General features: G+C 30.0%; 1 long non-coding RNA gene across 1 annotated transcript; it reads left to right on the top strand.

The window, feature by feature from the left end:
- Nucleotides 1–5,150: 5,150 nt before the first annotated feature.
- LOC137837972 (uncharacterized) lies at nucleotides 5,151–7,050 on the top strand. Its single transcript, XR_011085539.1, has 2 exons — nucleotides 5,151–5,924; nucleotides 6,158–7,050. It is a non-coding gene; the product is annotated as an uncharacterized lncRNA (long non-coding RNA).
- The last annotated feature ends 4,872 nt before the right edge of the window (nucleotides 7,051–11,922 follow it).

Here is an 11,922-nt window from a genome sequence, read left to right as displayed (position 1 = left end):
TCATTGATATGTAAGTACAATATAAACTTAACTTTGTATGTTACTAATTAACCATCTACTAACAAGGTTTTTTGTATTAACCAGTTCATGGCGTGGATATAACATCCTAAAAGGTCGATCCAGTTCAAATAATTTGAACTACATAAGAATAAAGGTTTGTAATTTTTTTCTTTCTCTATTATCATTGTTTATCAATATACTAACATATTATTTTTTATTGAATTATAGTGTAATAAACAACCAGGAAGCTATGAGTGTGACTATTACATTATGCAATGGATGATTACCATTATAAGACTAGGTGTTAAAACTGGTTGGAAAGAGGTAATAACATGATATGTTAAATCATTTTTATAATTCTTGAACATATATATATATATATATAAAAACTAATTTATGTCAACTATATTTTGCAATGCAGTTATTCACGGAAGAAACACCAATGAATGAATTCGGAAGGCATTTCATATGTCAGAGATTCTTGGTCCACATATTTCATAAATTTTTATAACTCTAGCATAGTTAATCAATAATGTACGTTTTATTATGTAATCTGATTACTTGTAAATGTACATTTTGATTCTCTCAATTTATCCCTATATTTCTGTATTTGTCTGGCTGGGTTTGATCATTATGTAGGTTAATTTATATGGTTTAGGGACAATACAAATTGCACTTAAAAAAAAAGCACTATTTACAAATGAGGTTATTTACCAAAGCCGCATTTGTAAATCAAAAAACAAGATTTACAAATGCGGCTTTGGTAAAAGTCGCATTTGTAAATGTGATTTATGAATGCGGTTATTACCAAAGCCGCATTTGTAAATGTGATTTACGAATGCGGCTATTACTAGAGCCGCATTTGTAAATCTTAAACCCCTAAAACCCTCAGCTCATTCAGAAGAATATACAAATGCGGCTATTTGAAATAACCGCATTCGTAAATAGCATTTGCAAATGCAGCTCTATAGCTGCATTTGTATCTGTCTGATTTACAAATGTGTGCTGATTAGCCACATTTGTAAATGTAAAATAGCCGTATTTGATTAGCATTTCTGCGCTAGTGTCATTCTTCTTTTAGTCCAAATACAAAGCCCAAATTAAACTAAGGTCCAATACATGGTCCAAATAAAATCCTAAACTAATTTATAAAATTAGTTTAACTAAAGGCTGACCCTAAAAGATATTGAATTGGTCTTGAATGAAATCTGTGATTGAATCTCTGACTAAATCTCTGATCGACTATATGATTGAAATGTATAACCTAAATAGTGACCCATTTTAAAATCTTGATTCCGTCACTAAATCGGTCACTAATGCTTTATTATTTAGAATTTCTTTTTTCAAACAAATATAAACTTGATAGATGTTTTGTACAAATGAGTTTCAGTCTTCTTGTAGTCCTCTGACAAAGGCTCTAGTATTCTTTCATGGTGTGGAGGCCTTCTTTGATATGTTATGTACATTCATTCCTCCTATAGTTGTCCTCTTTATTAGGTTTACAAAAGATAGACAAAAGTCTAATTAGGCCCATTTATGCTAATAAGTCTCTAAACAAAACTCTAGATATTTATTCTCCTTGTTTTATGGATGTTGTGACTGGACGATTTCCATCAGATGTATGTATAAAATTGTGGCAAAAATCTTGTTTATTAGGTTAAATAGGATTTTGTACTAGGTTATAGACAAAAAAATAAATAAATTGGAGGGAGAAGATTGCTTGGTAGTGTGTTGGTAGCTAACGAGACCATATAGGAAGTCCAAACTAGTAGGAAAGATAACTTTTGACGCCATCGAGCGAGAATTAAAATCCGTATGTTTTTTTTTATCAGCAAAAATGATTGAATAACAGGAACCACTTAAGGAGTGGTTCAACCCTTATACATACCTAAAAAATATGAGACAATTTCTCTGGTCTCCCAAACCAACAAATAGAGAGAGACAAACAAATCTACCACTAAAAACCCGTACAGCCCGTTCACTTTCAAGACTAACCCGTACCAATTCAAAACTAACCCGTACAAATTCAAATCTAACCCGTACAAACTCAAAACCAAACCCAATACAATCTTTTTGCAACCACAACAAGGGGCAAAAAGAACAACAGAAGCTTAGAACAACAAACAACCCAACCGAAGGAGTAATTCTTATAAAAGCTCACTTTATTGAAAACATACAAGCCTTAGGATCAATGCACCACTCAGAGTAAGTAAAACTAGCAGAAACAGTTTTAGAAATTACCTAAGACCAAACCTTTAATTGTGCCAAAGTGAACACTTCCGAAGGATCGATCACCGGAGCATTTAGCAAAATAAAATGCAAGAAGTGAACTGTTGGGACAACATGGTCAACCGACACAATCCCTAACCATGTATAGCACTGATTCCAGACTAACCAAGCAATCCTGCAATAAAAAAACATGTGTTTTGTCGACTCCACAGCCATCCTGCAAAAACAACATGTGTTTTGTCGACTCCACAGCCATCCTGCAAAAACTACATAGATTGGTATGTAAACACGGAAAATTATATCCGTATGTAAATTTTGATACCATAAAATAAATTTGCAATGAATGGGATTCAAAGCCAGGTTCCTTTAGTAACCAAAGAAAATTTAACCACTACACCAAGCAAATTCTTTAATATTAATAATATTAACAATATTAACAATATTAATATTAATAATATGAATATAATATTAATAATATTAATTATAATAATAATAATATTATTATTATTATTAATATTAGTAATAATATTAATAATATTAATAAATATTAATAAATATTAATAATATAAATATAATATTAATAAATATTAATAATATGAATATAATTTATACATATGAATATAATAATAATAAAATAAATTATATTAATATAATAAGTATAATAAAAATGATAATACGAGTAAAGAACTTGTCTGGTCTAGTGGTTAATGCCTCCTTGGTCACTGAAAGCTGGTTGTTGCAGTTTTCTTGCAATATTAACAGTGGCATGGGTTCTAGTTCTATGACTTGGGGGTACTTGACATAAAATTATTTAACCCGGTTAGAATGCTTATTTTAAAAAAATCTAATATATTATACTACAATTAATTTTGAATTTGCTACATGTTTTTTTTATTCATAAATTATATCTATTAGATGAATTTATTTTATTTTTATTTTTAAGTAAATTTGTTATATTTAATTTATTTTTGTTAGGAAATTAAGATGAATATACCTAATCAAGCTATCAAACAAGAAGATAAAACAAAACCTTTATGGAGATATGTTTCAAAGCTAAGCAAAACAACTGGTGGTGGAAATAATATGATCCAATGTAGTCGGTGTAATTTTTCAGTCAATGGATCTTACACTTGAGTAAGAGCTCATTTGTTAAAACTTACGGGAGCAGGAGTTAGAAGTTGTCCGTATGTGACTGCGTCAAAACTTGTTGAGTTTAAAAATTAGACAATGAAGCAAAATTGAAAATAGAGGGTTTGAAACAAAAAAAAGGTCCCTCTACCACCTGTATCTGATGAAGGAAATCAGACTAGGAGTGATGTTAACCCAAAATTCTAAGGTTCTTTACAAGCTACTTTCAATATTCAAATGAGAGAAACTCTTGATTGTGAAATTGCGAGAATGTTTTATTTTTCAAGACTACCGTTTCATTTAGCAAGAAGTCCTTATTATAGAAGTGCATTTTTTTATGCAGCCAATACTTATAATCTTAGTGAATATGTACCACCAACATATAATAAACTGAGAGGTCCTTTACTTTCAAAGGAAAGAAGTCATGTAGGAAATCTTTTGCAACCTATATGAAACTCATGGAATCAGAAAGGTGTAACAATTGTTAGTGATGGATGAAGTGATCCTCAAAGAAGACCACTTATTATAAACCTAGGCTGGGGCTTTAAAGAGAGACAAGTAGAAAAGTGGAATGGTTGTTAGAACCGACTTTATAAGACATATTCTTCCTGCAAACGACAAGAACCTCTCTTTCCATGCACAGAGCTTATTGCTTAACTTGTTAAGGACATGCTCCCAAAACTGCTTCTTTCTTAGATTACCCCCTACTTCTACCCCCAGTTATTTGAAAGGTACCCTCATCACGAAGCAATGCAAGGACTTTACATAGCACTCAAGGGACGTTCTATCAACATTTAAACCAGTCAGCTTACATTTATGGAAGTTGATTTTCATCCCAAAAGCAATCTCCTAACACCTAAGAATTGCTTTGATTGTGAGCACATTGTGGTAAGAATCTTTGCATAGAAAAAGGGTATCATCCGCAAATTGTAACACACAAGTATCAACCTCGTTTCTCCCTACCTTCACCCCTTTGAGTAAGTTCACCTTGGTTGTCTGTTACTATGAGGAAAAGGAATGGGGCTAAGGGATCTCCCTGCCTCAGTCCTCTTGATGGTTTGAATTTCTTCATGGGGCTTCCATTTACCAAAACAGAAATCGTTGTCGACTCCAGACACCCTTTAACCCATATGATCCACTTACAGTGGAGCTCCAATCTGCACATCATATAATAAAGGAAATCTCACATTTTTTTTTATCAGCAAGAAACAACTAAATTAAATCAGCCCACTTAAGGGGTGGTCCAACCCTCATACAGAGTAAGAATGAACAAAAGTACCTTTCCACCTACACATTTAAATCATAAAGAATCTCCTACTGCCTTCCTCTACACTACCAACAAAAGAAAGAACATTAAATCAAATACATACATACTAAGGGTTCTAGACACCAGTAAGAGAACGAAAAATTCACTGATAGTATCTTTGAAACAATCCATAACCAAACCTTAAGTTGAGATGGGGAAAAAACCTAGAGCTTCTTTTTTCTTATCGTTACATATATCTCCTATATATTTATAATCTCTCTCTCTAAATAGATTAGCATTTAGGTGTGAATAAAACATTGTGCATGAACTTATCTATTGAACAATTTTCTGAACCACTAGACAGTTTCACTTGCTAAGGTCCCTACGAAGGCTATTTGAATGTGGGCCCCACAGACCACTGATAGTAAGTCAAGGACATACACAGAAATCACAACAACTCTGCATAGAATTTGGATTGCTGTTATAGTAGCACTAGGAAGTGTATAATGATGATCTCACAAGATTTACAGAAATCTCATTGCACATGGGTGCATATCATATCAGTAACTGTCCTAAACGGAGTGAAGAATGGACCCGTGCTACACCACATAGTACTGCACTCAATATGTATACAAATGTTTTGAACACGCCATTGCTGTGCCACAAAAACCATTCCACAACCATGTAAGAATTAGCCAGAAGGGTGTGGTGGAGAGATTAAAATCTTTCACAACCCAATTCTCATGCATGGTTTTACATGTGAGTACGTGAATGAATAGATTGGGAAGTTACCTAGGGTGTCCTTTTATTGAGGATTTTTCTTTTTTTTAGAGAGTACATGGAAAAGGGTCATTGGTACTAGCTAGTGGAATATTTGATGCCCTCTTTCACCTATTCTCTCTCATGTGAATTGAAACCTTTCTCCTTTTCATTTTTCCTATAAATAGCTGCTATTGGCTGGTGAGAAGCTCAACTCTCCCATGTTCCAACCCAACTCTATATATTTTACTTCTTCTATCTCCCCTCATCTCTCTCTCTTTCTTCTCTATACATACATATTTATATATATATATATATGACTGATTCACTAGCTATTCTTTTTTATGTGATTTTCTTTTTCTTTTTATGAACAGTGTGATTGTGAGGAAGGGATGTTTGGGGAAAGAGGATTGTTGACAGAAGATAGAGAGCACAGATGATGATATGCACAAACATATGGAACGGGAAAGCAATTGTGTCTCACTCCTTTGTGCTCTCTAGGCTTCTGTCATCCACCTTCACTACCCTCCATTTCTCACCACTCTTCCATTACTAAAACTGTGTAAGCAATAGTAATCCTAAAGTTAAAATCATAATTTGTATGTGATGATGATCATATGAATGTTTTACACACACAAGTTGTTCAGGAAACTTCTCTTTTTTTTTTCACTGTGAGCTAATTAACCTTGTTCTTCATTACATGTCAAAATTTCAGCTAGTATTCATAACCATCAGTGTTTTTTTAGATAAATAGTTAGCCATTTAATGGCATGTACTTCTGCATTAATTTTACAGCTAGACACGCACCACTTTTGGCTATTGGAGATCATAAATCTGTCTGTTGATGGTACGAAAAAGCTATTAGAGTGACAAGCTGAAGAAGGAGAGTTAGCTTGAGCAAGTACTGTAATTCCTTTCCAAATACCTCTTCTTTTGAATTCATAATCAAGCATAACATAATGTCTCCAATCAAAGTTTGGATATAGATTTCTCTATATCTAAAAGAGTGATGATTAATATAAACATTTCTACATGTCAAACACCTCATCAACATTTATAACTCATTTCTTTTGATCATATAACTTATATTTGTCTCTTTTTTTTATTCTTTTCCTCTAGTTCTCTATGTTAAATAGCATTGTTTTCCTATCTAAAGCATTAAACATTGTTTTAGAGGTGGAAACACTTATTAGAGGTTAACCAAGTAATATATTCTGGTTTACTTTTTCTCCTTTCATGAAAAAAATCACTGTGACAAGATGATTCTCTAGGAAGGAGTAACTACTACCACTTGCTTTGTGGAAGGACCAAGAGAAAATGGGAATTTTTCTGCATTGGAAGACTATGGAAGCAAAGAAAGCTAGTTAAACAAAGCAACTATAATGTTCGGATCCAAAATGGCCATGAAATATTGTAGGGCATATATTTTTTTGGTTTTGCAGAATTTTCCAAGTGAGTACCCCACAATTTTATTGTTCACTGATTCGCTAAGGTGGGCTCTGTATCAGTCAATGGACGTATGGTTTACAATGGGATCAAACTTCTCATTGGCGATTTGATGTGATATACTCATTATTAGAAACACCGTTGGTTATAAACAGTGTTTACTATTCACAAACAAAACAAGTTGTTCCTAATAATTATATATATATATGGATTTATAGTACTGTTATATAGTACTTTCATCACATTTTTTTTTTCTGTCTGTCTTTATTTTACATTACACATATTTATCAGTTTTTCTATCTTATTATTTTCTCTTTCTCTCTCTTCTTACTTCTCATGCACCCCAAAAAAAAATAGTGCAAGATTGGTAAAGTTCCTATATAGATTGTTTTTGCATGTAAGATAAATTAATAAGGGCAAGTGCACTCGATTAATGAACTAATTAGTGAAAACGTTAAAGTTTCTGTTGGAGTTCAAGCTTTTAGTAAAGTGAAACATATTGTAATTATTAGCTGATAAAAAAAATATTGCAATTATTAATTAAAATATCAAAAATAAACATTTGGGATTATAATTATATATATCATTATTTTATATTCGGTTGTGGAGTGTAGTTGCAGAAATTTTGTGTTTTTTTTACAAAATAACTATCTCTTTCATTATGATTGTTTTGACCAAGTATGTTTTCGTATTTTTTTAATTCTTTTGGCCTGTTTTAGAAAATTCATTATAATGAGTAAATGTTTCTTTTCTAGTATAAGTTATCTATTTTTTATAATTAAGAATAGCAAGAACAGTTTTTATTTCTTTTAATTGATTTAATTATTTGTCAATAGAAAAAACATACAACATATTCCAATTAATTGTGCTAGGTCAATTAATATTTTCCATTACCTACATCACTACAGGGAAATCATAAAATAGAAACTAATTTTAGAGATAAAAAATAATTAATTGCTATAGTGATTAAATTAGATACCATTTTAGATACTAAAAATTTTTTGATTTCTAAATTAGTTTATATTATTGTTAAATGGTTTTTAAATTGGTATCTAATTAGTGACCACGGTTTTTGCTACTAAATTTAAAATCTAAATAATTGTTAGTTAATCAGATACCAATGTAGAAATCATTTAACAATAATAAAAACTAATTTAAAAATAAACAAAAATTTTAGTCTCTAAAATGGTATCTAATTTAGTTATTATATTAATTAATTATTTTTTATCTCTAAAATTAGTTTTTATTTCATGATTTTCTTGTAGTGCATGAGCGTTTCATCTTCTCTTTTCTCTTTAGCAATAATTCCAGATATAGAAACCAGATCTTGGAGTGTATTATTTGCCAATTTAAGATATGCATTGCAAAATGAAGAAAAAATAATAAGAAGAAAAAGAGTGTTTGGTGAATCCTAGGTCGTAGGTGTGTAGCTATAGGTGATGTACTGTATTGAGATGAACCCTTAGAAGGTCGCAAGTTGGGACATCATTTATAAAGGCTGTCTTAAGCGAATGGCTCAGCTATTAAATTTTGATTTGTCTGTATTGGGTTGAAGGTCACAGCATATCTGTAAATGAAAAAGACCCTTTGCAAAGAAAGACTCAATCCTGTCATTGCCTTTCGTATTCAACATGTTCTTAACACATGGAAACAATGTACGACTGAAAGATAAGAGACTGAGAGAGGTGAAAATTCATTATGTTTGTACTATGCTATCTCTGCATACAAATCATTTGATACCGATACAAAATATCACTAAGGTGAAAAAAAATCACATTCTAGAGAGATTAATTCATCATCCACATTCTATTTTTTTTTTTTTTACATAAATGAGATTTGAGACACAAGAATAATGTAAGATTGTATGATTGATGTATTAAAAATGTTCGTTCTAATACAATTAAAGGTTTGATATTTCGTAACTTTTAAAATATTCTCATCGTTTTTCTTAATCTGACTGGTGGCTTCATCATCTGGTTTGTGTGAATTTGATTAAGTGACTTTTTTTAGTTGTTGGGCAAATTTCTTGTTTTTGATTGAGTGTTTACTGGTGTATTGTCCGTTGTTGTTGGTAGGATTTTAATGTTTTTTTTGGGGATAATTTGAATATATGTTAGGAAGGTTTATAACACTATTTATCTTCTATAAGGATTGGTCTGAAAAATATTAAAATAAAATTGCTATAAAATATTAAAATATTTGTCATAAGAATATTTTTGACATAATTCATAATTAAAAATTTTGTGATAAAAAATATTACTCCATTATAAATAAAGATGCTAAAAATATCGTCACAAAAATAAATAGAAATTGTATAAAATTATATTTCTTAAATTGTGAGGAGATGAATAGCTAGAAATTGTTTAGTAGTCTAATTAAGAAAGGATATTGTCTTCTTAACCAATATTAGTTTGGAAGAAGACAAGTTGGTATGAATGGCATCTCGTTAATGAACGCGGGTTTACGTACACATTATAAGTGAGACAAGAAAGTTTAGTCATTTGGAACTAAAATCAAGCATTTAAGTGAAAATCATTTTGTTGTCCCTTAAGGCAACCATCATATGCTTGAAGTGGAACATTGGATTCGAATTACTTTGAGCTTAGTTAAAGAGCTTTAAGAAGTGAATGTGTGAGATTGCATACCTTGCAAAGATTATTAAGCATTCAAAGAGAGATGTGTTTTTATGTTCTCTTGTGATATTAAGATTTCGATTTAATGTTGGTGCATTGTTTTATTCTTCAGTTATTAGTGTTGGAAAATAAAGTAGATGATTAATCTGTGGGTTTTAGATATGAAGGTGGAAAGAAACTTTTATATTTTATTTTCTGTATATGAGGGTTGGACTACTCTTTAAGTGGACCAATTTAATTTAACTGTTTATTGCCGATAAAAAAATACTTTAAGCATGAGAGGTAGTTTAGTGCGAGTTAGTGATGTTATTTAAGCGAGTTAGTGATGTTGCTTAAGTAAGAAATGCACATTCATGCCCATTAATATTAAAAGGAATCAAATTACTAATAAATATTAAACTAAAATATATTAAAATCGTAATAATGTCTTTCATGAATATAAATTAAATTATTTTGTATGTTACAAAATCATTACTCATTAGAGTAAAATGATAATAATATTGCAAGTTGTCATTGTTGTCATGTTATTCTACTACAAGAAGAGGATGTCTTATTTGTGTTTGAGGAGAGTGGTATTGATGAAGATGGGTGGTCAAGTAAAAAATTCAACGTAGATTGTGTCATCTACTTCCTAACCAAACATTTCTCTTCTTTTTTTAGCAATTAACATGTCATTCAAACTCTGATTTTCTTAAAAAAAAAAAAGTTTTACACAAGATACCTTGTCTATTTGAATTCACAAAATGTGAAGGAATTTGAAGAATAAGACAAAGAAAGTTTGAATTTTTCACTTGTTGATCTTAGAACATAAATTTGTGTTCTTTTGTCAATTCCTCCTACAACATCATAGAAAATGTCAATACCAAATAGATGATTAAACATACCAACCTCCAATATGTCTTGTGAAATCTATAAGAACAATAAATTTTTCATAGTCACCTTGAAAAAATAAAAGTGAAATTTAGTAATAAACGAGACATAATAATATGCATGTGAGATAATGAATTAAAATCTTGAAGTGTTTTAAAAATAATCTAACTTATAATAATTTTGCGAAATCTTAAAAGACACTTATACATCAATTTTAATATAGTGATTGTACTTCTACTACAAGAAAATCATGAAATATAAACTAATTTTAGAGATAAAAAAATGATTAGTTATAGTAACTAAATTAGAGACCATTTTAGAAACTTTTTTTTTCTAAATTTGGTAGCAAAATACCAATTTAGAAACCATTTAACAATAATAGAAACTAATTTAGAAACCAAAAATATTTTTAGTCTCTAAAATAGTCTCTAATTTAATCACTATAGTAACTAATTATTTTTTGTCTATAAAATTAGTTTCTATTTCATGATTTTCGTTAATACTAATCTTTTAAATACTTTGATTCAAGGATTGATCATCTTGTATGCAATGAACCATTAAAAGAATTTATATCATGGATATTAGATCTTGTCATTCATAATTGCTCCATTTTTGTTGTAATTATTATCTTATTACAATAGAAATCTAAGCCCTCAAATCAACCCCACATTGAACTCTCTACATAGCGTTTGAAAAACTTTCAAAGACTTTATGTTCATATATTCTTTTAATTTGTGCATTATGTGTAGATAACCACTTATCTTTTCTTTATATTACATATTCAACAATGTTACATAATCATCATAAACAAAATGTTAGTAAAAATATGATTATCCCAATAATTCTTCAAATCACAGCCATTAACCGAGTTCAAACAAAATTAACGAATTAAAAATTGTTTACTAAGACTTGTAATTTGTTTCCTTATTATACTAAAAAATATATATGAATAATTAACACTATTTTATTCTTAAAAAAAATGTATAAGATGGGTGAATGAGTGGATGTCATTCACGAGTAAAATTTAAAGTGGTGAAGAAAATTGTTTGAATGAAATAATTTAGTGAAAATTGTGGGAAGAAACTTGAATAAGATAAGATATAAAATCAAATCAATGACGGATGGTGGTGGAAGGAGGAATCAAGTAAAATTTACTTTCTAAAATTTGCATATAAGAATCAAATGGAATAATGTAGAACCATGGAAAAAGAAAGGTTATGCAGAATGATTTTGACATCTACTTTCCTTTTTGTCATTTATAATTCGAAACTACAAACCATATTATTATATATTTTCATGTAGTAAGTGAAAAATGTGTTATGGGTGAGTGCTACTTAACATTTTATTCTTCCAAATTGTGGCATATTCGTTGGAATGCAATTGCACAGAATCTTTGAAGAGGAAGAAGTAAGTGTGTATTTAATGGAAAAAATATTTTGTGGAAAACAGGTTCTTCAAAAAATCATTTTATCCAGTTGCTGGTGACAGTATTCAGGAATATTCATAAATCAACATGTAGATTTATAATACCCAAAACTATAAAACTTAAAACAAATTAGATCAATATGAAATAAATAGTTGGATAGACTAACTCAATTTTTAAATTGGTTT

This window comes from Phaseolus vulgaris, chromosome 4, assembly GCF_000499845.2.
Source record: "Phaseolus vulgaris cultivar G19833 chromosome 4, P. vulgaris v2.0, whole genome shotgun sequence".
NCBI lineage: Eukaryota > Viridiplantae > Streptophyta > Magnoliopsida > Fabales > Fabaceae > Phaseolus > Phaseolus vulgaris.
This window is presented reverse-complemented; position numbering and strand designations above follow the sequence as displayed.